Genomic DNA, 25523 nt, shown 5'->3' with positions numbered 1-25523 from the left:
CTAATACAATATTGTAAGTCAACCATACTCCATAAAATTAAATAAATAAATCTCATTACCACAGGAAAAAAAGAAAAAGAAAATGAACTCTCGGGATTATGGAATGTGGGTATATCCTGTCACAAGATTTTTTTTTTATTTGAGAGTTTTGTTTATTTTTTTTAAGCAGGGTAGAGTTGATAGTTATTTTTAAATAATTTTAAGATAAATGGAAAACCAAGATGACTCAATTTATTAAAGCAAAAATTCACATCAAGACTTCTTGCAGGGATGGACTGATAGGTAAGGCACATCTCTTCCCTCAAGAGTTACAGTATTGAAAGAAGGGTGAGCAGGTTTAGCCAAATATAAAAATAACTGCACATAAAGCATTTATTTCTGCAGAGTATATTGCTGTAATGACAGACTGTATATAAGATTATATCACTCGTGACAAAAACTGAGATTCAGGTATCTCAGCCTATAGGACATGTTTCTTAAAGTGAAACTGAGCATTGGTTGAATAACCATAAGATGAACTCACTACAGAAAATAAAAAGAATCTATTTGGTTATGCTATACAATATAATTTAATACTATTTGGTAAACAGGGTTGGACACCATGGGTTTTCACATTTTTGAGAAAGGAAGAGAAAGCTTTTATGTTAGGAAAACTTGCAGAAGGAAGACAATGTGCTTAAGGAAGAATCTTTACATTTCAAATTTTTCAATTTCATAACAGACCTAGCATAATTATAACTTTTAAATTTCTGCAGTATGTCTATGTGTATGTGACTCTGGAGTTGAAAGAATGCCCATATAAAAAATACCATAAGGAGGAATTCCTGTTGTGGTCCAGTGGTAATGAGCCTGGCTAGTATCCATGAAGATGCAGGTTCAATCCCTGGCCTAGTCAGTGAGTTAAGGATCCAGCATTGCTGTGAGCTGTGGTGTAGGTCGCAGACACAGCTCAGGTCCCATGCTGATGTGGCTGTGGCTGGCAGCTGTAGCTCCATTTGACCCCTAGCCTGGGAACTTCCAAATGCTGCAGGTGCAGCCCTAAAAAACAAACAAACAGAAATAATACCATAAGGAAATTTAAATTGCATCATGGAGTACGAATGGAAGAAAGGTTTGGGGTTTGGGGTTTTTGTTTCTTTGTTTGTTTTTTGTTGTGCCCACTACATATGGAAGTTCCCAGGGCCAGGGATCAACCCACACCACAGCAGGGACCCAAGCTGCTGCAGTGACAATGCTAGATCCTTAACTTGCTGCACCACTAGTGAATTCCTTAAGAAGTGTTTTAAAATGTGCTTCAGGAGTTCCTGCTGTGGTTCAATGAGACTGATGGTGTCTCTGGAGCAATGGGACACAGGTTCAATTCCTTGGCCCACATAGTGTGTTAAGAATCCAGCATTGATGCAGCAGTGGTATATGTCAAAACTGCAGCTTGGATATCTGATCCCTGGCCCAGGAATTTCCATGTGCTGTACAAAGCAGCCAAAAAAGCCCCAATGAAACACCCAAAATTTGCTTCATATTCAGTGCCATGCTTTGGACACTTGGTAAATATATTCATATGTAGTAAATCAAATACCACTGATAAATGGCATTGACTTTTTTTTTAAATCACTTAGCCTGTCTAATTCTCATGTATATGTGTTAGCAATAAGCTCTCTGTAAATCAGATGCAGAGAAACACTGTTTTCACATTCCTCAGTGTCCCACTAATGCTAGTAGGAACATAGTATCTCTAATAAAACAGGCTTGGCTTCTTCAAAATTAAAACTATAAAAAATAATTTTCAGCAAAATATAACCTAATTTATGGTCATTAACATTCATCAAGAAAATGCTAAAACTGCAGTAGATAAACTGGCAATGGATAACCAAAACAATTTATTCCAAAAAAGTTTTAATTAAAATGAAAAAAATGCTATCAAGAAATATAAATAAAACATTTTCCTTTAATATTCAGAAATGATTTTAATTATAATGATCAGCATTGAGGATTGTGATATTCAAGTGAACATTTGCAAACAGAGCTTGTGTAAATAGAACTTGATACAATCTTTAAGGAAAGCTAACATGCAATTCAGATCATAAGCTTTAAGAAGCTTATATAAGAAAGCCATAACTTTGACAAAATTTTTATACTTTTAAGAATTTACCCTATTTCATCACCCTGATCCTAAAACCAGACAAAGATATCACAAAAAAAGAAAATTGCAGGCCAACATCACTGATGAACATAGATGCAAAAATCCTCAACAAAATACTAGCAAACTGAATCCAACAATATATTAAAAGGATCATACACCATGATCAAGTGGAATTTATCCCAGAGATGCAAGGATTTTTCAATATCCACAAATTAATTGGTGTGATATGCCACATTAACAAACTGAAGAATAAAAACCATATGATCATCTCAATAGATGCAGAAAAAGCTTTTGACAAAGTCCAACACCCATTACTGATAAAAATCCTCTAGAAAGTGGGCATAGAGGGAACCTACCTCAACATAATAAAGGCATACATGACAAACCTGCAGTTAACATCACACTCAATGGTGAAAAGCTGAAAGAATTTCCACTAAGATCCAGAGCAAGACAAGGATGTCCACTTTTGCTGCTTCTATTCAACATAGTTCTGGAAGTCCTAGCCATGGCAATCAGAGAAGAAAAAGAAATAAAAGGAATCCAAATTGGAAAGGAAGAAGTAGAAACTATCACTGTTTGCAGATGACATGCTATACCCAGAAAATCCTAAAGATGCTACCATAAAACTGTTAGAGCTCATAAATGAATTCAGAAAAAGTGGCAGGATACAAAATTAATACACAGGAATCAATGTCAGGATACTGTAAACCAACTATAATGGATAAAATAAAAATCATAAAATAAAAAAAGAATGATTGCATTTCTATATACTAACAATAAAAGATCAGAAAGAGAAATTAGAGAAACAATCCCATTTACCATCACATCAAAAAGAATAAAATACCTAGGAATAAACCTACCTAAAGAGAAAAAAGACCTGTACTCTGAGAACTATAAAACATTGATGAAAGAAATCAAAGATGAAAAGATATACCATACTCTTGGATTGGAAGAATCAATATTGTCAAAATGACTATACTACCCAAAGCAATCTACAGATTCAATGCAATCTCTACCAAATTACCAATGGCATTTTTCACAGAACTAGAAAAAAATATTTTAAAATTTGTATGGAAACACAAATGACACTAAATAGCCAAAGCAATCCTGAGGGAAAACCAAAGTGGAGCTGGAGGAATCAGGTTCCCTGGCCTCAGACTATACTACAAAGCTACAGTCGTCAAAACAATATGGTACTGGCAAAGAAAAACAGAAATATAGATTAATGGAACAGGAATAGAAAGCCCAGAAATAAACTTACACACCTATGGTCAACTAATACATGACAAAGGAGGCAAAAATATACAATGGAGTAATTACAGTCCCTTCAATAAGTGGTGCTGAGAAAATTGGACAGCTACACGTAAAAGAATGAAATTCTCAAACACTACACAAAAAAATAAAATCAAAATGGATTAAAGACCTAAATATAAGACTGGATACTATAAAACTGTTAGAGAAAAAGATAGGCCAAATACTCTTCTGACATAAACCATAGCAATATCTTCTCAGATCCACCTCCTAGAGTAATGACAATAAAAACAAACAGAAGAACAAATGGGACCTAATTAAACTTAAAGGTTTTTGCATAGCAAAGGAAACCATAAACAAAATGAAAGGACAACCCACAGAATGGAAAAAATATTTGCAAATAAAGTGACTGACAAGGGGTTAATCTCAAAAATATATAAACACTTTCCATAGCTCAATGTCAAAAAACAAACAACCCCATCAAAAAATGGGTAGAAAATCCAAACAGACATTTCTCCAAAGAAGACATACAGATGGCCCCAAAACATGAAAAGATGCTAACATCACTAAGTATTAGAGAAATGCAAATCAAAACTACTATGAGGTACCAACTTACACTGGCCAGAATGGCTATCATCAAAGAATCTATAAACAATAAATGCTGGAGAGAGGGCAGAGAAAGGGAACCTTCTTACTCTGTTGGTGGGAATGTAAACTGGTACAACCACTATGGAAATAGTATGGAGGTTTCTCAAAAAACTAAAAATAAAATTACAATATGATCCAGCAAGCCTATTTCTGGGTGTCTATCCAGAGAACATCATGACTCGAAAAGATACATGTACCCCAATATTCACTGAAGCACGATATGCAATAGCCAAGACATGGAAGCAACCTGAATGTCCATCAACAGAGGAGTGGATAAAGAAGATATGGTACAAATATGCAATGGAATATTACTTGGCCATTAAAAAGAAAGAAATAATGGCATTTGCAGCAGCATGGATGGACCTAGAAATTATCATGCTAAGTGAAGTCAGTCACACAATGTGACACTAACATCAAGTGCTATCATTTACAAGTGGAATTTACAAAAATGACACAATGAACTTCTTTGCAGAACAGAAAGAGATTCACAGTCTTTGAAAAATTAATGGTTACTAAAGGGGACCTGTTGGGGGGAGTGAGGGGTAGACTGAGGGTTTGGGATGGAAATGTTCTAAAATTAGGTTGTGATGGTGGTTGTACAACAATGAATATAGTAAAATCCATTGAATTATTTAAAAAAGAATTTACCTTATTGGTGAAGCCACTATGGAAAACAGTATAGAGGTCCCTTAAAAAATTAAAAATGGAACTACCGTATGATCCAGCAATCCTACTTTTGAGAATATATCCAAAAGAAATAAAAACAGGGTTTCAAAGATGTATCTGCACTCCCATGTCATTATGGTATTGTTCTTAATACCAAGATATGGGAACAATCTAAGTGTCCATCAATGGAAGAATTAACATAGGTGCAGAAATATATAATTCAATACAATATTATTCGGTCATGAGTAAGAAGGATATCCTCCCATTTGTGACAACATGGATAGACCTTGAGGACATCAAGCAAGTGAAATAAGACAGACAGAGAAAGACAAATACTGTATGATCTCATTTACATATGGACTCTTTAAAAGCCAAACTCAGAGAAACAAAATCTAGATGGTAGTTACCAGCAGCTGGATGGAGGGAAAGGGGAGTTGCTGATCAAAGAGTACAAACTTCCAGTTTTAAGATGAGTAAGATATAGGGATCTAAGGTACAATATAGTGATTGTGGTTAATACAGTTGAAAGTTGCTAAGAGACTAGATTTTAAACATTCTCACCACAAAAAAAAAAAATGGTAATTACATGATATGTTGCAAGTTGCATACTGCTATGGTGATAATCACTTTACAATGCATAGTGCTATCAAACACATTGTATACCTTAAACTTACACAATGTTATATGTCAATTATATCTCAATAAAGGTGGGGAAGGAGAGAATTTACCGGAAGGAGAAATATTTAGATTCAACAATATTCACTATTTATAATAGTGAAAAGTTGGCCCCATTGGTCTTCCATGGGTAGGCAACCATGAGACTCCTGTGCTAAAATCATCTTTGTCTGCACTATAATAACTACACAGAAACAGCAGTAAATATGCTGCTCAATGTTTTTCAACTTGTGTAATTCAGAGTAGAGGGTCACGTTTAATAAGAAGATGTCTGGCAATGTGTGAGAAATTTGATAAGAGAGGGGATGGGACAAAGGGTTCTGTAATACTTAGAAATTTATGTATTAGTCATCTTAAGCTTCCACAGAAAAATGTCATAGACATTAGGTGGCTTAAATAACAAAAGTTAATTTTCTTACAGTCCTGGAGGCTGGACATCCAAGATCAGGGAGCCAGTCTGGTCTGTGCCTGATGAGGGTTTTCTTCCTGGCTTGCAGATGGCTATCTTCTATCTGCATCCTTAACATGATGGGGAAAGAGAGAGACAGCTCTCAGGTATCTCTTTTTAAAAAAGAGCACTAATCCCGTTACGAGGTCCCCACCCTCACAACTTCATCCAAACGAAATATCTCCAAAGTTTCCATCTCCAAAAAACATCACATTTGGGGGGTAGGGCTTCAACATATGAATTTTGGGGTGACACAATTCAGCCCAAAGGACTATATTAAAGAATAATCTTTCAAACTTAGCCTAGCTACAGAATTTTACTAATAAATGATAATTATGTTAAATTTAATCTGTTCATATAAGCTAAAGACCTAGCAACCTGATGCAATTCTTAAAAATAGTACTGAAGGAGTTCCTCTCATGGCACAGCAGAAATGACTCTGACTAGCATCCATGAGGATGCAGGTTTGATTCCGGGCCTTGCTCAGTGGGCTAAGCATCCAGCATCGTCATGAGTTGTTATGTAGGTCACAGAAATGGCTTGGATCCTGTGTTGCTATAGTTGTGGAGTAGGCCAGCTGCTACACGTCAGATTCGACCCCTAGCCTGGGAACCTCCATGTGCCATGTGTGGCCCTAAAATTATAAAAAAATAAAAATAAAAAATAAAAGAGACAACCATAAAATTCAATGTATCAAATTCAATATATTCAAATATATGACTATAACAGGTATTGGGAAACAATTTGAAGAATTTAAATAAGAAGTGAATATTAAATAATGTTATAAAATTATTGATAATTTTCTTGTATGTAATAATGGCATTGGGATTAAGTAGAACTTTTTTTTTTAATGGCCCCACTTGCAGCATATAGAAGTTCCCAGGCTAGGGATTGACTGAGTCACAGCAGTGACCCAAGCCACAGCAGCAACACAGGATCCTTTAACCCACTGCACCAGGCCGGGAATCTAACCCACAACTCATAGCAACCTGAGTCACCTCACTGCAGTCTGATTCTTAACCTACTGTGTCACGCAGGAACTCCAATTAGAACATTCTGATACATAGAAGTTATATGATGAAATATAATAAGGAGGGAAGTTTCATATGTCTGCAAATGAAAGTAAATTTAGACATGAATATAAACAAATATTTTAAAATTTGGCAACATGTCAATAATTGTTGAATTTAGTGGGGGTATATAAATTTTCTATCATCCTTTTGATTTTGCATAGATCTGATATTTTGAAAGTAAAAAGTTGTCAGAAAAACAAATTAATTTTTTCATTTAAAAGTAAATAATTCTAGGTAAATAATATATATGGTAAAGATGTTATAAAACATAATATAATAAATATCAATAAATATACCACCCAACCCAAAATATAGAAGACTAAAAATATCAATAAATCTGCATATATACTCTTTTTCATTCTCCCTTCTGAACTCCTCCCCAACTACCTTTATATATTTTTTTAAAATTGTTATTTCCCCAATACAATTTTTTTTCTACTGTACAGCATGGTAACCCAGTTACACATACATGTATACATTCTTTTTTCTCACATTATCATGCTGCATCATAAGTGATTAGACATAGTTCCCAGGGCCGCACAGCAGGATCTCATTGCCAATACATTACAAAGTCACAAAGAGAAAGACAAATACCATATGGTATCACTTATATCTGGAATCTAATACGTGGCACAAATGAACCTTTCCACAAAAAAGAAAATCATGGACTTTGAGAATAGACTTGTGGTTGCTGAGGGGGAGGTGGAGGGAGTGGGGTGGATTGGGAGCTTGGGGTTAATAGATGCAAACTATTACCTTTATACTTTTGAGATTTATTATGGAAAAGTTCAAGTATATACAAAAGCTCTAGCCCCAGCTTTGCAGTTTTGTTTTTATTTTAGGGATTTAGAGAATTCCCCTACCATTTGCAAAACCAATAATATCCCCAGAATATATACCGTCCAGAAGTATAAAATTCTGTAAAGAAAGATACTGAGATATTTAGACATTTAATTAATAGATATTTCATATTTAATATCAGAAGCAAAAGTCCTTAATGCAATTCTTAACCTTTCTGTGGATGAATATACACTCATTTCAGTTGGGATCACTTCTTAAAAAAAAAAAAAAAGCATTTTTTGAATATAATATTTCTTTCTTTACAAAACCAAATAGATTTTTGATGTAAAACACAAATTATATTTTATAACTAGCATCACCTTGAAGAATCTGCTCTGGTACTTCACTCACTTTAACTCATTATTATTGTGAAATGAGCTTGTAAAACAGAAACGAAACTTAGTTCTCTGTCCTGAGGACTAGTTGAATGGAAAGCAATCAGAAATTCAAATTCTTTGAGTTTGAGAATTAGAGTAGCCAGCTTAGTCAAGGATGAATAAAGAAATCTGGTTACTAAATGGCATAAATCTAGCAGAACATTGAAAGATTAAGAACAAGAAGCATTTAAAAACAAAGCAAAACAAGAAAAAAAAACAAACAAAAAAGAAGAGAAAAAAAAGCCTTGAGTCAAAGTTTACAGTACTGTTAAAGAGGAAATAAGAAAAGGGAAGTGGTTTATAGAGTGAGGGGTTTAATATATTAACTTGAGATTTTTACCTCTAATGACAGGAAATATAAAAGTCACAATTAAAAAACAAAAAAGAAACAGAGGGGGAGGGAGTGGGAGGGATCGGGAGCTTGGGCTTATCAGACACAACTTAGAATAGATTTACAAGGAGATCCTGCTGAATAGCATTGAGAACTATGTCTAGATACTCATGTTGCAACAGAAGAAAGGGTGGGGGAAAAACTGTAATTGTAATGTATACATGTAAGGATAACCTGACCCCCTTGCTGTACAGTGGGAAAATAAAAAAAAAAAAAAAAAAGAAACAGAGAAGCTCATACATTATAGGATAAAACTGTTAAAGCACAAGGTAGTGATACTTTTCCATTAATCAGTTTTCCATTGTGTATCTAGAGGCTCTCAGGCAGTCTGATTTTTAAAGGATGATAGAAGGTTATACAACTATTAAATGCTGGATTCTCTCCTGTATTTTCTACTTCTCACAACAACTTCAGAAAACTGGACTCATCCTTTCTATTTTATAGTTGAGTTGAGGCTCAGAGAAGTTAAGTATGGACATAGATCACAGTACTAGTAAATAATAAAAATAAATTTTAAACTTGGGTTTCTCTGGCTCTAACTTAATGCTTTTTATTTGCTAGGCTAAACTACTTCAGTAGCCTAAATTAATGTTCCTAAGTTAAGGCTACCATCCTAAGACACAGGATTTCTAAACTGTTAACAGATATGAGATTAGACATTAGATTATCATTTAATCAAACTTGAAAACTAGAACTCAATAGAATAAGCTTTTAAAAATTTCCGGTAGTGGTTAGAAAAAGAAAGAACAAACAGTCCCCAGAAGATAAAGTACAAAAAAAATTATTAAAGTATACACATATACTTTAAATATATATGGGTATGTATATACATTTACTTTTTAAAAATAGCACCCTAGCAAGGAAAAACAAAACAATCATGACAAAAATAATCATACATTCATCTTTACCTAAGAGCTTGGTAAATTGATTTCTATGCTAGCAAGAGTGCTATGACATAGGTCTAATACAATTGATCTTGGAGTTAAAATTGATATGATCTTTCTTGAAAGCAATATACAATATAAAAAAGTTTTAGAAAGAAAGCCTGTTCATCTGGTATTTCCACCTCTAGGAATCCAGCCCAACAACAACAACAACAAAATGGTGTAATGGCAAATTTTTATAAAGAATGATATACAATTCAACCCCATTTATAAGAGTGAAAGAATGTGAACAATTGAATAACATGTGGGACTTTCATGTTGCTTAGTACATAGCCATTAAAATGAATTTCTCAGTTATTACTTACACAAAAATTAATACAGCATAATTTTGAGTAAAACAGTAAGATACAATGCTGGATATACAGTATAACCTTAAAATATCTCTAGAAATACATGCACACAAAGAGAAGAAATATTAAAAGAAAATACACCAAAATACTAACAAATGTTATTTCCAGATTGTATGATTATGGTGAATTTTCATCCTGCATTTCTAAAATTTTCTATAAATGAGTTACATCAGAGTCATAATAAAAACTGTAAACCTGGCTTTTAAATGACAGGGTTTAGTCAGCTTTTATTATCTAGTGGTAATAATGTTTCCCATGAAAGAATGAAGTATGAATCATTGGATTTATTTTTTGAAATTATTTGCTCATACGCAACATTTTATATTGGTGGGGTTAAATTTGGGGGAGACAAGACAACTATGATATTCTTTTTTTTTTTTTAAGTTTTATTGTTGTAGGAGTTCCTGTTGTGGCTCAGTAGAAACAAATCCAACTAGGAACCATGAGGTTTCAGGTTCTATCCCGGGCCTCACTCAGTGGGTTAAGGATCCGGCATTGCCGTGAGCTGTGGTCGCAGATGTGGCTTGGATGTGGCATAGCCATGGCTGTGCTGTAGGTCAGCTGCTGTAGCTCCGATTTGCTGCTATTCAACCCCTAGCCTGGGAACCTCCATATGCCGTGGGTGCAGCCCTAAAAGAAAGCAGAAAAAATTTATTGCTGTATAGTTGATTTACAATGTTATGATAAAGAAAAATTATCCTTGTGATAAAGAATACTTATGATCTATTCTCTTAACAACTTGGCTGTATATCATACAGCAGTGTTAACTATAATCAGCATGTGGTATATCACACCCATAGTACTTATTTACATTACAACCACAACCTTATATCTTTTGACTAACTTCCTCCAGTTCTTCCCCTGCCCATCTCCATTCTGCCTCTGGTAACCACGAATATGATTTCTTTTTCTATGAGTTTGCTGGTTTTGCTTTTTTTTTTTTTTTTTTAAGATTCCACATATAAGTGAGATCATACAGTTTTGTCTTTCTCTCTCTGGTTTATTTCACTCAACATAATGACTTCAAGCTCCATCTACCTATGTTGTCACAAATGGCAGAACATTCCTTGTTTTTATGGCTGAATAATATTCCAATGTGTGTGTGTATGTATCACAATTTCTTCATCCATTCATGGATGCTTAGATTGTTTCTGTGTTTTGATTTTTGTAAATAAAGCTGCTATGAACACAGGGATGAAGCTATTTTTTTTTAATTAGTGTTTACACTTCCTTAGAGTATTCCCAGAATGGAATTGCTGGATGTGATAGTTCATTTTTAATTTTTTGAGGAAACTCCATACTGTTTTCTATAGTATGAAGAAATTTGCATTCCAACCAACAGTGCACAAAAGTTTCCTTTTCTCCACATCCATGCCAGCATTTGTTATCTCTTGTCTTTTTGACCATAGCCATTCTAATAAGCAGGTGGTAACTCACCCTAGTTTGAATTTGCATTTCCCTAATGACTAGTGATGATACTGAGCATCTTTTCATGCATCATTCATATAACTTCTTTGGAAAAATATCTTTTTGCCAATTTTTAAATTGGATTTTCTTTTTTTGCTATTATGTAAAAATGTCTTTTTCTTATTTTCAACTGGATTTTTTGCTATTAAGTTGTATGAGTGCTTTATGTATATTAGATATTAATCCCTTATTAGATATATGGTTTGCAAATATTTTTTCTCATTCTTTAAGTTATATTTTAACTTTATTGATGGTTTCTTTTGCTGGGCAGAAGATTTTTGATTTAATGTCCCACTTGTTAATTTTTTATTTTGCCACTTGTGCTTTAGGTGGGATTTCCAAAAAAATCATTACCAAGACCCACAGCAAGGAGCTTTTTTCCTATTTTTTTTTTCTAGGACTTTCAGGTTTCAGATCTTACACTTCAGTCTTTAATCCATTTCAAGTTAATTTTTGTGGGTGGTATAATGTAGGAGTCAAGTTTCATTGTTTTACATGAGAATAACCAATTTTCCCTGCATGATTTATTGAAAACACTGTCCTGAGTTTCTGGACTCCCTTTTCAAATAATAGTTGACTCTATATGCTTGGGTTTATTTCTGGACTCTCAATTCTGTTCCATTCGTCTATTTGGCAGTATTATACTGTTTAAATTGCTATAGCTTTGTATAGCATGGCTTGAAATCAGAAAGTGTGATAACTCCTGTTTTGTTCTTCTTTCTCAGGACTTCTGTGGCTATTTGGGGTCCTTTGTGGTTCCTTATAGTTTAGTTCTTTTTTATTTCTATAAAAACATGCCATTGGGATGTTGACAGGGATTTCATTGAATCTATAGATGGCTTTTGGTAGTATTGACATTTTAACAATATTAATTTTTCCAACCCTTGAATATGAGATATCGTTTATTTATTTGTGTCATCTTTGATGTCTTTCATTAATATCTTGTAGTTTTCAGAGCAGAGATCTTTCACTTCCTTGGTTAAATTTAATCCTCATTATTTGTGAGTTTTTGGTGCTATTGCAAATGGGATTGATTTTCTTCTTTTTTAGAAAATTCATTGTTAATGTAAAGAAATGCTAATTTTGTAGATTAATTTTGCATCCTGCAACTTTAATGAATTCATTGATAAGTTCTAACAGTTTTTTTGTCATTGTTGAGTTTTTAGGATTTTCTATGTATAAGATCATGACTACTGCAAACAGATAATTTTATTTTTTTTCCAATTCTGATGTCTTTTTCATAACTTTCTGCTCCAGTTAGGGCTCCAGTACTATGTTGAATAGAAGTGGTTAGAGTGGGCACCCCTGTCTTGTTCCTGATCTTGGAGGAAAAGCTTTCAAACTTTAACCATTGAGTATTATGTCAGATAAGGGCTTGTCATATATGAACTTTATGATGATGAGATATATTCCTTCTACACATAATTATTGTTTTTATCTTGAATAAATGTTGACTTTTGTCAAATGCTTTTTCTATGTCTATTGAGAGGACTATATACTTTTATTCTATTTTTGTGATATTATCAGTGATTGATTTCCATATCTTAAAACATCCTCACATCCCAGAGATAAATCTCACTTGATCATGAAGAATGATCTTTTTAATGTGGTGCTTAGTCTGGTTTGCTAGTATTTTGTTGAGTTTTTTGGTATCTATTTTCATCAGGTATATTGGCTTGTAGTTTTCTTTTCTACTAGTATAGTTGCTGGCTTTGGTGTCAAGATAATTCTGGGCTTGGCTCCCAAGTGTTGGAGTATTCTCTCCTTTTTGATTTTTTGGAAGAGCTTGAGAAGTATTGGTATTAATTATTCTTTAAATTTTTGGTAAAGTTAGCCAGTGAAGACATCTGGTCCTGGGCACCCCTTCCTTGAGAAATTTTTGAATCTGATTCCATCTCCTTACCAATAATTGCTCTATTCAGATCTATTTCTTCCTAATTCAACCTTGATATACTGCATGTTTTTAAGAACTTTTCCATTTCTTCCAGATTGTCCAATTTGTTGGTGTAGGGGTGGTCATAGTAGCCTCTTATTATTCTTTGCATTTCTATGTATCAGTTGTAATTTTCCTTTTTTCATTTATAATTTTGTTGATTTGGGTTCTCTCTCTCTTTCCTTCATTATTCTAGCTAAGGGTTTGTCAATTTTATCTTTTCTTTCCTTTTTTTAGTGGCTCTACCTGTGGCATATGGAAGTTTCCAGGCTAGGGGTCAAATTGGAGCTGCAGCTGCCCACCTATGCCATAGCCATACTGACACCGCATCTGAGCCACATCTGCAATCTATGCTGCAGCAACACCAGATCCTTAACCCACTGAGCAAGGCCAGGGAGTGAACATGCATCCTTGTCGACAGTAGTTGGGTTCTAAACCCACTGCGCTACAATGGAAACTGCAATTTTATCTTTTCAAAGAATCAACTGTAGTTCAGTTAATCTTTTTTATATAAATAAGTTCTTTTGTATCATTTTTCATAAGATTCCACATACAAGTGATACCATATGATATTTTCCTTTCTCTGTCTGACCCACTTAACTCAATGTGACAATCTCTAGGTCCATCCATGTTATTGCAAATGGCATCATCTCGTTCTTTTTTATGGTTGAGTAGTATTTCATTAGGAAAATGTACCTCTTCTTCCTCTCCTCCTCATCTTCCTTCTTCTTCCTCTTCTTTTTCTTCTTTCAGAGAATGTGGAAGTTCTGGGGCCAAGAATCGAACCCATGCTGCAGCAATGACACCAGATCCTTAACTGGCTGCACCATCAAGGGATCTCTTGGTTAATCTTTTTTTTTTTCTGTTCTTTATTTCATTTATTTCTATTTACTCTTAGTTTCTTCCTTTTGCTAACTTTGGGCTTAATCTATTTTTATTTTTTTCATTCCTTAAGGTGTAGAATTAGGTTGTTTAATTGAGATCTTTCTTGCTTCTTAATATAGGTGTTTATTTCTATCAACTTACCTCTTATAACAGCTTTTGCTGCATCCTTTAAGTTGTGGTATGTTGTTTTCCCCATACATTTTAAAACATTTTATTTACTTATTTTTTTGGCCATGACCATAGCATGTGGAAGATCCTGGGTTGGGTACAGAACCTAAGCTGCCGCAGTGATAATGCTGGATCCTTAACCCAATTCACTACAAGGGCACTCCTGCATTTTTGTTTGTCTCAAGAAAACTTTAAATTTCTTTAGTTTCTTCTTTGAACCACTGTTTTCTCAGAGCCCCAATTCTTTACCCTCCTTGTATCCTCACCCTTTAAATTTGCAGTTTCTTTCATTTATGACAGAGTCTATTTCTTTATTCCTTGAATCTGGACTCATCTTGGGATTGCTTTGTCTCAAGATGATTTTGTTTTCTTTAATCAATGTTGTTTCTTGGTTGCCCTTTAGCCAACGGATTATTAGCAAACATGGTACAAGGAGGAACTTGAAAAGTATTGGTACAATTGCACTTTCCATGCTCTTACGAACATCATGAGAGGTCCATGTCGAGTTGCCAAAGCTATCCTAGCTAAAGCCATCATAGTTAATTCAAGAAGCATCAACCCTCAGAAAATGAGTGAATTGAGGCCAAATCAGCTGAGTTTTTTACTTTTGAGTGAAATAAATATTTGTTGCTGTCACCAATGAAATCTCACAGTTGTTTATTGTGTGACATTATTGCGGCAAAAGATAAATGATATACTCCATCCAATGGTGGTTAACGCCAAAATGGTCTTTTTTTTTTTTTTTTTTTTTTTATCGTATGACCGGCCTTTATTGTTTGCAATTGGAGGTGGAAGATGAAAGACAGCTTCGCTCCTTGGGCGGCCCCACAGACACGGTAACCAGAAATCACTTGGCGCGGCCCTACAAGCCAAAATGGTCTATTCAATCTCCTTTTTCAGTCTTGCCATCTTCCTCTAATTCTCTTTTCCTATGCTCAAATAAGCGCAAGAGAAGAGCAACACACACCCACCACCTAAGCAGATTGTCAAGAACTGTGAAGAGTCTGAGACTTTCCCTTACTCGCAAACTAACAACTTAGCCTGCCAGTATCAAAGATGTGGTAGAAAATCAAGACTCCTGAATCAGAGAAGAAGAGTAGTTTATAAATCAAAGCAAGAGTGTAGCCACAGTATCATTAATTTTGTGCTGATTCCCCAAGCCCCAATTCCCCCAGGGAGTCATGAAGAGGGCCAGATGACACCTGGATATGAAATGAGTTGTAATTCAGGAGAGGAATGTCAAGTTTAGAGAAGCCACATCTCTTAAGACAAGTACCTGTTGAGGTTGACCTTTGCTCCATAAGGAGACATCTTCATGAGATGTGACAATAAGCATTCTTGCCTTTCTCTTGAGAAACACACTACCCCTAACTGCCAAAGCTGTTTGCTGTACAAACATCCTCAAAAAGATAGACCAGAACAAAGGGTCATCCATGCCTCACTTGTCAGACAAGCAGATATGTGAGAGACTCATGAAGAATGAGAAGAATTTCTATAAAAAGACTTTAAGAAATTGGAAAAAAAAAAAAAGAATTTCTTCCAGCAGAGATAGCTGTCTACCAGGAAACAAAATGCCAAATTGGGAGTTCCCATCATGACTCAGAAGTTAACAAACCTGACTAGCATCCATGAGGATGCAGATTCAATCCCTGGCGTTGTTCAGTGGGTTAAGGATCCGGCATTGCTGTGAGCTGTGGTGTAGGTTGCAGAAGCAGCTCGGATCCTGTGTTGCTGTGGCTGTGGCACAGGCTCTAATTCACCCCCTATTCTGGGAGCCTCCATAGGCCATGGGTGTGGCCCTAGAAAGACAAAAAAGAGACAAAAAATAATGCTACTCTCTTCTTCAAGCCAGTTATTCCCAATTTTTACAAGAGATTCTCTTGGTTCCTCTCCTCCCCACTGCTTCCTCCAGGCTCACAATTCCCAGTTGTCTTTTGTCTTTTATTATCTTGATTCTTTGTTGTTATTATCTTATTTTTGTTTTTAGGGCCACGCCTGTGGCATATGGAAGTTCTCAGGCTAGGGTTTGAACTGAAGCTGTAGCCGAGGCCTATGCCACAGCCCCAGCAACGCCAGATCCAACTGGCATCTGCGGCCTATGCCACAGCTTGCAGCAACGCCGGATCCTTAACCCACTGAGCTAAGCCAGGGATTCAATTGCATCCTCATGGACACTATGTCGAGTTTTTAATCCACTAAGCCACAACAGGAACTCTGACTCAGTCTTGTGTAGACTGGAAAAGGGTAGAAGGCACCAGTTATTTCAGATCCACTTCTGTGGCCTCTAAGCAATTTGAGCCCAATTCTTAGGCAATAAGAAAAGACTCCATTCTGTTAAAAATGGACTATATTACTCAATCAGTATTTGGAGGCTCAGTTTAGCTGTATGCTCAGTCAGTATCTCCTGGAAATAATGCAAGCTGGCAGAAGAAATCTGACAAAATTTCACAGCCGCACAAATTTCTATGTGACACAAAGATGTGTACTATTGGAACTTGGCAGCGGATGTTGTATGAAGAAGTCTTGCAACAATATTAGATGAAGAGGTTCTTTTGAGACTATACCAGATTCCACGTAATATTATGCAACCTACAAGGCCAAGAACACTTAGAAGTGGATTCAGCAAATGACTCATATTCTTTTTGTCAATGACATCTGAAATTTAACAGGCAAGTCGTAGATATTTGCAACTTTGCAACCATCTAGTTCTTTATTGCAACCAATAAAGGCTTAATATCAATAATATATGAGATTCCTCAGTATCACTGAGAAAATACTGGGCAATTGTTGTTGTCATGGAGATGCATTATTCAGACCTTCCTCCAAGAGAAACTGTGTCTAGAAGTGTGCTTGGCAGAAAGCTGCAACATCTTTGGATCCATGGCAATATTTATACCAAGCCAGGCTCCCCAGGTCAGCTCCCAGCCAGTGATTCTGCATGGCAGAGGCACTAGGGCTCGAAGATTCCCACCCAACCCAAGGCCCCTCCGACAGGCATTCGTTGCTCTGGGACTCCCCTTGGCCTGGCTGACACTCTCAGGGCTGCACTGCAATGAGGGACTTCTCCCTAGTCATCTTTCTGCCTTCTCTCCTTTCACAGGTGTCAGGGGCTTTCACTATCTATTCCTAAACACTTTCATCTTTTTAAAAAATATTCATATATTTTTAACTTCAAGATTTGAAGGTAACAAATAGGTATGATTGGGTCACTTTGCTTTTGACCCAACATTGTAAATCAGCTATACATTAATTAAAAAAAAAATGGAGTTCTGACTAGCATCCATGAGGACACAGGTTTGATCCCTGGCCTAGCTCAGTGGGTTAAGGATCCAACATTGAATTGATCTGTAGTGTAGGTCACACTTGCAGTTCAGATCTGGCATTGCTGTGGCTGTGGTATAGGCCAGAGGCCACAGCTCTGATTCGACCCCTAGCCTGGGAACCGCCATATGCCATGGTTATAGCCCTAAAATAAATAAATAAATAAAAATTTTAAATATAAAGAAATGTTTAAATATTTGAAGGTAACCACAATTTTTTTGTGGCCCTCACAACAATAAATCCAGAGCAAAAAAATGTAAATGTGACAGCTTTACATCTCAGCACAAATAAATCTTAAGTCAACTGCCAAAATGGATGCTGTTCTTAAAAGATAATGTAACAAATCAATGAGGCACTTCTCAAAGCGGTTGCAGGTAAACCATCACCTTTCCCACCGCAGCCTGGCAAATACTACACCCACTACAGCACAGACAGCCAAAGCAATAGCAACACAAGTTTCACTGCATGAAGGAGAACCAGAAAGAATCCTCCCTTCCCCCATCACAACCCACTAGCAGGTCATCCTTTTCCCATAAAGTTTGTCATGCAATTAATAACCAGTGTCTCTGAATAGGTCCCTCTTGGCCCTTGCTTCCTAGAAGCCGCAAACTAACAAAGAACTCCCTGCCAAAATAGCAAGAGTTTTAAACAGGTAATTCATTACAAAGGAAATGTTAAGTTAGTATACAAAGACACACATACACACACCTAACAAAAGTAGGAAAGACAGGGTGAAAAAAAATCTACTTCCAATATATGAAACTACAGACCTGCTGCAGAAAGAAAATGAAATTAAGATTCAGAAAAGAAGGACGTCCATCTTAAAAGCAAGGCTATTTATGTACCGAAAAAAAGAACTCTCAAGATCAGTGGTCTAAGCACTCACAATGGTTAACATTTACTGAGCTCTGCTGTATGAGTTTCTAGGAATTAACTCACATCAATTCTGTGAAGCAGGTGCTACTCATGTCTTCACTTTAGAGATGAGACATGGAGGGACAGAGATTAAGCAACAGGCCCAAGTTGTTTAAAAGAATTTACTCAAACTCAAGTAAATAGTTGTATGCTTACATGGTTTACAAACTGTAATTTTAAATGCTGTTTTAAAAAACATGATGGGAGGAGTTCCCGTCGTGGTACAGTGGAAATGAATCCGACTAGGAACCATGAGGTTGCGGGTTCGATCCCTGGCCTCGCTCAGTGGGTAAAGGAATCGGCATTGCCGTGAGCTGTGGTGTAGGTTGCAGATGCGGCACAGATCTGGCATTGCTGTGGCTCTGGTGTAGGCCAGTAGCTACAGCTCCAATTAGAACCCTAGCCTGGAAACCTCCATATGCCGTGGGTGTGGCCCTAAAAAGACAAAAGACAATAAAATAAAATCACTAAAATAAAGTATATGATGGGAAATGATACTAAAATGAAATACAGCACTCCACCACATTTTAATTACGTGACCTTGTGTGTATTTTTTAACCTTTCTGGACTTAGTTTAATCATCTAGAAGAGAGAAAAGACACATTATTTAGATTATATTTTGGAAATTATACTTAATACAAATATGAGACATTCATGTCCACGCATGTGCTACAAAAACGGAATTAAAAAATTAGAATGGGAATAAAGTGCAATTTAGAAAATCCTAAATTTGGAGGCATGCAATAAATAAAGTCAAGTGTCAACTGAAAATTTATTTTAGCCAATTATTTTCATCCTTCCCAAACTATGTGTTTATGCATGCATGCATGCTTGTATGTATACCTGAAGATACCTAAGTTAATAGGCACTTCACCAGAGCTGGTTACAAGAGTTTAAATGTCACAGCTTTCCAAGTTCACTCTCTTGGGAAGGGAAAAATAACAATTAATCAGCTTATTAAGGTTCTTTTCGACAAACAATTTATCATACTCACAAAGGATAGGATGCCATAGTTATGATTTCCTCTTTTTTTCTTTTTTTTTTTTTGTCTTTTTTCTTTTGTCTTTTTTCTAGGGCCACTCCTATGGTATATGGAGGTTCCCAGGCTAGGGTCTAATTGGAGCTGTAGCTGCCAGCCTACACCACAGCCACAGCAACGTGGGATCCGAGCCACATCTGTGAACTACACCACAGCTCATGGCAACGCCAGATCCTTAACCCACTGAGCAAGGCCAGGGATCAAACCTGCAACCTCATGGTTCCTAGTCGGATTCGTTAACCACTGTGCCACGACAGGAACTCCTGCCATAGTTATGATTTCTGTGTAGACTGGAACGAAGGACAAGATGGTATGTCCTCACTGATTCGGCAAAATTCTGCTAAACCTTGAAGTTATCTTTTTGCCCCATCCTTTCACATTCCCTCTCTCCAATCTACCTCTTTCATAACAAGGGCTGTTTTCGTTATGAATGTTAGCCATATTAAAGCAATCAAAAAAACAGTAGTGGCCCAGAAGCATCTTGGCTTTTTAAATTTATAAATAGGGCTACACTCTGATCTCATGTGGTATAAATTCATTTCATATATAAGACAAAATGTTATGTGGTTGTCTACAACTGTTTGTTCTACCACCGATTATATAAAGGAATCATAGCAATGGGATTTACATAGTTTACAGTAGTTTATTCAATAATTATCAGATTTGTACAATTCTGCCAAGTATCATGTAACTCTAATATGTGAAAAATCTGTAGAATAACCCTATTATTTTGAATAGTGGAGTTGTAATATACTACTGACTAATGTGTTTATTATTTTAAAATGTGTCTCATGCTACACTTTGAATTGGGGAACGCTTTTTTGGGGGCAGAATAGGAAGTTGTTCTTTCCTTTGTACTATTTTATGCTTTTATGTCAGAATAAAAAAATGTAGGGGTGGTGCTCAGTTCTGTGCCAAGGGCTAGAAAATGGATTTGTGGTGCAAGAATATTGTGCACACACACCCCCACATACTCACACACACACACCCACACCTACACCCACATCCACACCCATCTTGAGGCAAGACTTCTGTTTGTCAACAAAATTAACTTTCTCTTGCATTCTATAAACATCCTAAGGCAGGAAAATGTTCGTTTTTAGAACCTTGCTTTGAAATAAGAATAAATTAAAAAATATACAGGGTATTACTTCAAATAGACTATGCACCTGTATTATAAACAGCATTGGTGGGTTAACTTCTAAAATCGACTATTATGTGGGGTCCTTGTTATACTTTCCTTGGTGCAAAGACTAAATAAGGTTAACTTTTTACCCACCAAAGAAAGACTTGACTATTTGTGTGGGAAGAAAACACAATGACCAAGAAGATGAGTATGTCAAAAAAATACTGTACATCGCCAGTGTTTTAAAAATTAACTGTTAAATCAGCCACTTGTTTGCACTTAAAAGGAGCAGACTCATTTTTCTCTTGCTGTATTAGCACTGAGGCTGACCTAGTTCCCCAAATTAAAACTGAAGTAGACACAGTGGTTGGCCTAAGTAGGGATTTTTCTCTCTGTGGTCTGACATTTATGGTGTTCCTACACCAGTCTTCAGTTTTATAGAGCATGCTGATAAAGCTTGATGTGAAGCCAGATTTCTCTTGACCCTCCTTAGAATAGCTTAAGAAGGAAAATGATAGCATTTCTGAGCCTACCATAGCCATAGCTGTTAAGTAATTGTGTCTCTTACATCCTTTCCATGATGTACTTCTTGAGGCCATTCATGCTTCACACCCATGGTAATGAACAGAGAATCATTGCCTGTTTCCTGAGCAGAAGCTGAGGGATGATTTATAGGACAGTTTAATTTTGAGATCTTGCTTCTCTACTGCTTTACCAGACCAGAAGGGCAACATCTGTCTATCTAACAAGGAAAGGTTTCCACCACACCAAGAGGGTAGCACCTACCAGATCAGGAGAGTCTGACCTGTCTACTCAACCAGAAGGGTGGTACTTGTCTATCAGAACCAGAGGTTTTTGTCTACCCAGCAACCAGGAGGATTCCTCTGCCTACCAGACCAGAAGAACAGCATTTTCCAGAGCCTACAGCAAAAAACATAAATGAATGTATTTGGTTTGTCTACTTGCTTTAAAAATCATATTATGGGAAATGCTGATGATTCAATATCCATAGAGCCATTTATATATTTTGGTATGAAAGTATAGATATGAGAAAACAACCCCCTGAATGGAAACTAATTATACTTGTATATGCAGTAAGAGGTCAGAGTAAGAGGTTATGAGTACTTATTGCTCTCTAGAATTTAGTTTCAGGTGGTGAATATATTCTATGCACAGCATTTTAAGGAAAGCCATGGGATAAATACATTTGTCCATAGACTGGCTCCACTAAAATGTCTAATGTGGTTTTTTTTTTTCTTGAAAACATAATATGAGGAGGTGAAGCACTTTGCAATGTCAGAAATTTAAAATAGTTACGTTAAATTTCAGCTTTATTCCAAAAATGTGATTATGTAGTAGACATACCAAAAAACTCGTCACAGTAAGGTCCGTCAGTAAAATATGAGGGTTAATACAACACAAATACAGACTTTCTCACTCATCTAGTTCTAACTAGAAAATAAAAACTATTTCTATGGGAGAAAAGTCATTTTTAAAGATAAATACCATATACTCTATAAGAATTGGCAAAAACACAGAACTAGCGATTTATGTATTCATTTATATGCCCCATGTTATCACTTAGAGATTTGAGCTGAGCTGTGTCCAGAGTACATATTTTTAGTTAAATGTAAATCAAAGTAGAAAATTAAGATCAAGGAGAAGACAAATATAGAAACCAAAAGGAAATGCTAGAGCATCAGTTCAGTTTACACAAACAAGTCATTTTTCCACTCAATTACTATACTCCCCCTTATGTATATATATTATTAGGGACTGTCCTACATAGTGCAGGATGTTTATTATCTCTAGTTTCTGCCCTAAATGTCAGTAGTGTTTCCTGGCTATAATGACAACTGCAAAACCCTTCCACAAATTTTCTAAAACTCTCTAGGTACCGACCCTGCTAAGCACTACTAAAATAATCGATGTGGTGACTACATGATAGGTGCTAGGAAAAGTAGAAGGGAAATATAATCCGTACCCTCAGGAGACCCACAGTTCAGTTGAGAAGACATGAATGAAATGGTAACAGAATGCTAAACATTGTGATGGAGCTCTTTTCCTGGCACTGTGGTAGTACCGAGGCCCAGGAGTTAAGTCAGCCTTGGGAAGGGTCAGGGTAAGTTTCCTGGAGGAGTTAATTATTGAGCTGAGCTTTGAAGTTAAGCCAGGTAAACAAGAGGGAGGACAGATGCTCAAGCCAAGGAAATAACTCCTGCAAAGCCACAGCCTGGGCGTAAAGGTAGTAAGGAAGGCTGAGGCCGGATGGTGGTGTATCCTTTATGCTCTGCTCAAGGGTCCATTTCAACCTGAAGGCGATTTGACAGTACCAGCCAGAAATGATGTTGTATGTTTGCCACACCACTATCTCAGGCTCCCCTGCAGTTAGCATGTGGAAGGGATATAAGCCACTTCCAGGCCTGGCCCCTGAGAGCCTCCCCTGCCTAGGGTTGGAGGTCACATGATCCCGATCGCAAAGCTCCGAGATAAGAGAGGACCCTCTGACTCCCATCAGGTAGCGAGGAGTAAATTTTGATTGTCTTAAGCCAGCAAGGTTTGGGGAGGATCCGTCAGAATTTTTTCAGGAAACCAATCACCCCAGATGGTTCACATGAAGAGACTTTAATGGAGGAAATACTTTCCGAGGTGTGGACAGGGGACGGGAAGAAACATGGGAGGCAGGAAGTTGTTTCTTTCCCAGAATTGAAGGGGCAGAGAGGAAAAGTGTTATCAGAGCCCTGGGAGCTGGTGCCAAGGAGGAAGAGCTGCCCGGCAGGAGCTCTGGTCATGAAAAGACACAACCACTGCTAGTAGAAGGGGGAGAGCAGGGAAGAAATCTCCTGACCTAGCTCTTCTCCTGTGCTTCAGCCTCCTGAGAAGGTGTCCCCATTGGCCAAACTCAAGCAGAATGCAGCCTCAAGGAAGCTCAGGTGATATGGTACACAGCCTCCAGGGGCACAAAATAGTTCAGTCAAAGAAGGAGAATGGCTGGGGGAGGGGTGCAGGGGGGGTCAAGAGAACAAGCAGTTCATTTGTCTGTTGTGGCCATTAGCTTTAATTACTCTAACATAAATCACTGATGGATTTTTCAGCAGATTATTTTTTTCATTTTTATGGCTGCACTCGTGGCATATGGAAGTTCCTGGGCCAGGGACTGAATCCAAGCCACAGCTGCAACCTTCACTGGAGTTGCCGTATCCTTTAACCCACACCAGGCTAGGGATGGAACCCACACCTCCATAGCGACCTAAGCTGCTGAAGCTGGATTCTTATCCTACTGCGCCAAGGTGGGAACTCCTCAGCAGACTTTTAGAATAAGTTTTATTGAAATATAATTTATGTACCATAAAATTGATCCTTGGTTTTTAGTATATTCAAAGTTGTGTATTCAGCCATAATATCTGATTCTAGAATAATTTCACCCATTCCCCATCCCCCACAAAAAAAATCCAACACCCATAAGCAGTGCCTCCCCATCCCCACTTTCCCAGCCACTGGCAACCACCAATCTACTTTCTGTTTCAATCAATTTGCCTATTCTGGATGTTACATATAAATGGAACCACAAAATATGGTGGCTTTTCATGTCTGGCTTCTTTCATTTAATGTACTATTTTCAAGGTTCATCCATGTGGTAGTGAGTATTCTTTTTATTGCTAGCTAATATTTCATTGCATATACTATCAAAGATAACAGCTATACAGAGAATGGGTTGGAGCGAGCCAAAAATCAACGGCAAGGGGATATATGTAAGTTGGGGAGCGATCACATTCACTGACAACATCCTCTCGAAGTATTTTCAGACCAAGAAATAAGTTAGAGAAAATAAAACAGCACTCTTCATTTCCTAGCTTCTACTTCAATGAATGGCACCATTGTCTGCACAGCATCTGAGAGTCAGGTTAGAAACCCCCATTTCCCTCACCCTTCACATTAGAGCACTTTTTCCTGTGCATCTTACCTCTTGAAATGGGTCCTCTTCTGTACATGCTGACTGCCTTGGTTGAGAAGCCCCAATGAGTCATGTTGAACTACCATAACTGCCTAACTAGCATCCTTTGTGCATGGTGCCCGCTAGCTCCATCACCAAGAGGAGCAACCATGACAAAAGATGGACGAACAGGAAGGGCAGTGCCTTATCTCACATCTGAGGTAGGAAGCAGAAACTTATAGCTGTTGATAGCCTCGTTCCTTCCTCCTTTCATCCAATTAGTGCCTTCAGGGAGCCCACAGACTCTTCCTTTTAGCATAATGAGTTCTGCCCTGCCAGTTTTAAGGTGAGTGTTTGGCTAAAATTCTAACATCTGGGGTTCAGAGAACAGAGCTTCTTTGGCTTGACATTATGCTCTGTCTTCTCACATAGCCACAATTATAATGATGATGAATTTTTGGAGTTCCCACTATGGCGCAGTGGTTTAGGATTCGGTGTTGTCTCTGAGGCGGGTCAGATTGCTGCAGAGACACAGGTGCCATCCCCGGCCTGGAACGGTGGGTTAAGGATCCAGCATTACCTCAGCTGTGGCATAGGTCGCAGCTGTGGCTCAGATTCAATCCCTGACCCAGAAACTTCCATATGCACAGGTGCAGCCAAAAAAAAAAAAAAAAAAAAAAAGATCAATTTTTGCTTCTATTGATTACAAAACTTTTCAGATTTTTTCCTCAGAACTTAAGGACTTCAGCAAATACCAAATTTACTGTTTTTCAGTAGCCAAATGCAAAGGAATTGTGATTATGTAATTTTCATTAATAAAAGGAAGAGTAAAACCTGTTTTTCTGAGTGCTTGATTGCCAAATAAAATTTGGAACATGGCATGAGGTCATGAATAATGTCATCAATATTTCAAGCAAATACAAGGACACATT

The 25523-nt window shown here is 36.9% G+C and overlaps 1 long non-coding RNA gene across 1 annotated transcript in view; it reads right to left on the bottom strand.

The window, feature by feature from the left end:
• LOC110255832 overlaps positions 1-25235 on the bottom strand; it is a 41374-nt gene extending 16139 nt beyond the window's left edge. The window contains exons 1-2 of the long non-coding RNA XR_002336701.1: positions 24622-25235; positions 5800-5899 (exon numbers count right to left, since the gene is read on the bottom strand). This is a non-coding gene — a long non-coding RNA (uncharacterized LOC110255832). The remainder of the gene's footprint in view (positions 1-5799; positions 5900-24621) is intronic.

This window comes from Sus scrofa, chromosome 11, assembly GCF_000003025.6.
Source record: "Sus scrofa isolate TJ Tabasco breed Duroc chromosome 11, Sscrofa11.1, whole genome shotgun sequence".
Lineage (NCBI taxonomy): Eukaryota > Metazoa > Chordata > Mammalia > Artiodactyla > Suidae > Sus > Sus scrofa.
This window is presented reverse-complemented; position numbering and strand designations above follow the sequence as displayed.